General features: G+C 27.3%; 1 long non-coding RNA gene across 1 annotated transcript; it reads right to left on the bottom strand.

The window, feature by feature from the left end:
• Window positions 1-3,035: 3,035 nt before the first annotated feature.
• On the bottom strand, window positions 3,036-3,338 carry LOC111615300. Its single transcript, XR_002755055.1, has 2 exons — window positions 3,298-3,338; window positions 3,036-3,216 (listed from the first exon to the last, which is right to left on the bottom strand). It is a non-coding gene; the product is annotated as an uncharacterized LOC111615300 (long non-coding RNA).
• Window positions 3,339-3,349: the final 11 nt, after the last annotated feature.

Below are 3,349 nucleotides of genomic sequence, written 5' to 3'. Positions count from 1 at the left end.
AAAGTAGCATTTTTCTAACAATTTAATATAATATTATTTAACATATTTATTAATAGTTTATAAATACAAAATTTAATAGTTTAGTTGACTTCAAACGTTTTGGTCAAGTTAAAATTTTTTTAAATCCACTCCAAAATTTTGCAGATAACATATTTTAATGTAAATAAAATTTATAAAATACTTTTAGGCTATTTTAAATTTATTAATTCGAAACAAATGTAATTTGCATAACAATGATAATTATTGTTAATTAGTCTACAATAATAAATATAAAATTTATGCATATTATTAATATAAATTTTTCATCATATTTATTTATGTAAACATATTATATTGATAGTTAAATTGAATATTTAAAAGCTATACAAAATATCGTAATAAACTTGAATTTCTTAATTCATTGTGCAAAATACATTTATATAATACACACTATACGATAAAAATTATTTGAGTTTTTTGAGTATCATTCGTTCATTCGTATTTACAGAATACTTTCATCCAGTGTAATTAAATGAAACTACAAAAAATATAAAAATTTATTTAGTGTGTGCTAAAAGTATAAGTAAATTCATTGGTGACATATTTTGCAAATTTTAAATTTAATAAAACATTTTACAATCCATATTGCTAAATACTTTTGCGAATATTATTTGAAATGTTAAGCAGATTAATGCAAATAAATATCCAACACCCATAAATAACAATGGACTTTTAATATCTTCGATTGATAAAGGTTGGAATTGCGATTGCGATGATGACAGTAACGATTCCCTAGGTCTTAAACGTAATAATTTTTCCATAATTCCAGCTTCGAACAAGTGAATTGCTGTATTAAAAATTTACTGTTTTTAAATTAAGCAAAATATAAATTATATTACTAATATAAATAAATATAGAAATTTGTCTTACGTGTTGTGTATATCCTTCTTAAATAAAAAATTTTTTCTAATTGGGATAGCAACCATCACAGTACGAAAATAGTCTTTTGAAATGACATATTTATGCATATCTTTTTTACTGACTAAGTAATCAATTACGAATGTAGGTGTCAGGTACGCAAATCGTCCTTTATTTAATTTCACAATTGCTTTTTCCATATTCATTAAATTGTTATTTTCCAGGATATTTTGTCTTAAAGTTCCGATAATTTCAGACTTCGACATCTAGAAGTAATAATAACTTCAGCATATGCAAAGCCATTTAAACCCTTAACCTGTGAGGTGAAAAAAGTTATGCAACTTTTTTCACCTCACAGGTAGGGTCACTCTGACTCCAGAACTTTTGTTACAATTTAGAAAAGAAAAATAAAGTAAAATATAATTATAAAATACTTTTTATGCTTTATTTAACACTCTAGAAACATAAAGTAAAATTTTTAAAAATATATTAGGATTTTTAATTTTTTTTTTACTTTAAAATACTAATAACACTTCAAAAAGTAAAATACTTAATTATATATACTTCTAACTACTGAAGGCACCGTGTATGGCCTGTATTTCAATACTTTTGGGAACTGAACATTACTTGTAAGAAAATAAAAGTAAAAACAATTTATTTCGTGCTGTATCCTTTTATCTGCAATGGCCTGAAAACGGTGAAATCGAAGAAACTTAGCTGGTCCCGTTATTTCTGGAAAATGCGTAATTACATTGTTTTTTCAAGTTCTAATAGCTCTAGAAAATAGATTTTTCGACCACTTAAAATTATTTTTGCCATAAAAATATTGTTCCGTATTTTGTGGTTTAATGTTCACGGTGTTTCAAATCTTGATGCGGATTCATGGGCACAAATGAAATCTTTAGAATTATCATCATCATCTTTACCATTGAACATGCTTTTTTATCATACAAGATAGATGTGGCTCAGTCTGAAAAACTAGGGTGATATCCTGCTGTTTTCATGCCATATATGCCACCTTCACAAAACTATTAGATTAAAGAAAATAGTTACATAACACGTGAGGTAGAATCGAGGTGACCCCGAAGAAAAAGGTTAAAGTTCGTGTAAAAAATATGACACAACAGAGTCATATTTTTTACATATATTATCAATAATGTTTTCACTATCTATAATAATTAAATTGTTATTATTTAGATTGCTGTTCTTTAAATTTTTCTAAAATATACATCGTTTCTCTAAATAAGATTTTAATGTTTTTATTAATTGCCTTTTAACGGTTCAATAACAACTAACGTAAACATACTTTGAGTCTTCACAACTGGCACTAGATAACAGACTAGTAAAAGCCAGTCAAAGTTTAATTAAGGACACAGTGACCCCATTTCCACGATTAAGAGTAAAGTGTGAATCTTGAAATTGAAAACACTTACCAAGATCTCTTTCCAAATAGTAAGACCTCCTTGTGTTCCACATGAGTACTTGCCATTACGGACAAAGACTGCAAGTTCCTGAAAATTTCTTGGATAGGATTCAGTTATAGGACAAGTCATAAATGACATTAATGCTCCGCTGTAACCACATACCAAAACAACAATCGATAACCACCAAATTCCTATCATAAATCTGGATGCAAACCTTTTCACCTTGTCTACATTTAATCCTAAATAACATCAAATATATATTTAATTGTTGAACTTTACATCTCACTGTAATTAGTATATTTTACCTTGCCCGAAAAATGTGCAAAATATATTCCAAAAAGTTCGATAACGTGTCCAACGTTGTCGAGTTTGTGCTTCAACCAACTCCTTCTGAAGAACTGCATGTAGGACCAAACCGAAAACTAATACAGTCAGAAATATAGCGATCCATATCTATTTCATCAAAAATATAGTTATATTTTTAGTTGATTAGGGTTTAAAATACATTATAGTTACTTACTTCTAAAGAAAATGGCTTAGATAGAGAATTCCAATCAGAAATCTTATCAGGAGCTTTAATAATAAAGACATCTGCAACGGATGCATAGACAGATGAAAAATCCATCACACAGAAGCGTTCATAGTTAACTTCCATTACAGACAAAAACACATCAGCTTTCTATAATTATAAACTCGATTAATAAAAAAAATATCTTAATTAAATTTCTTATGACTGCTGTTATATATATATCGTAAAGTCTTTGCAAATCCGCACTTAAAATGTAAATTTTAATATTGGCGGTAGACTATCACACAGCTTTAGCCAATGATTTCACTTTATTCTATTACTATAGATGCATTTCGGTCCTTTTCTAAAAAAGGTCCCTCTTCAGTACTATAAAATACAAAAGTTTACATAAACTTTTTCTGCAAGTAAATATTTAACATAACAATAAATATTTTAGTATTACAATACCATTTGAGTACACAGTTTTATTTATACATCCCTTCAGCACTTTCATCCTGAG

This window comes from Centruroides sculpturatus, unplaced genomic scaffold (assembly GCF_000671375.1).
Source record: "Centruroides sculpturatus isolate CEXI.00-Female unplaced genomic scaffold, Cexi_2.0 scaffold2120, whole genome shotgun sequence".
Taxonomy (NCBI): domain Eukaryota; kingdom Metazoa; phylum Arthropoda; class Arachnida; order Scorpiones; family Buthidae; genus Centruroides; species Centruroides sculpturatus.
The sequence above is the reverse complement of the archived record's forward strand: the minus strand, read 5'-3'. Positions and strand labels throughout refer to the sequence as shown.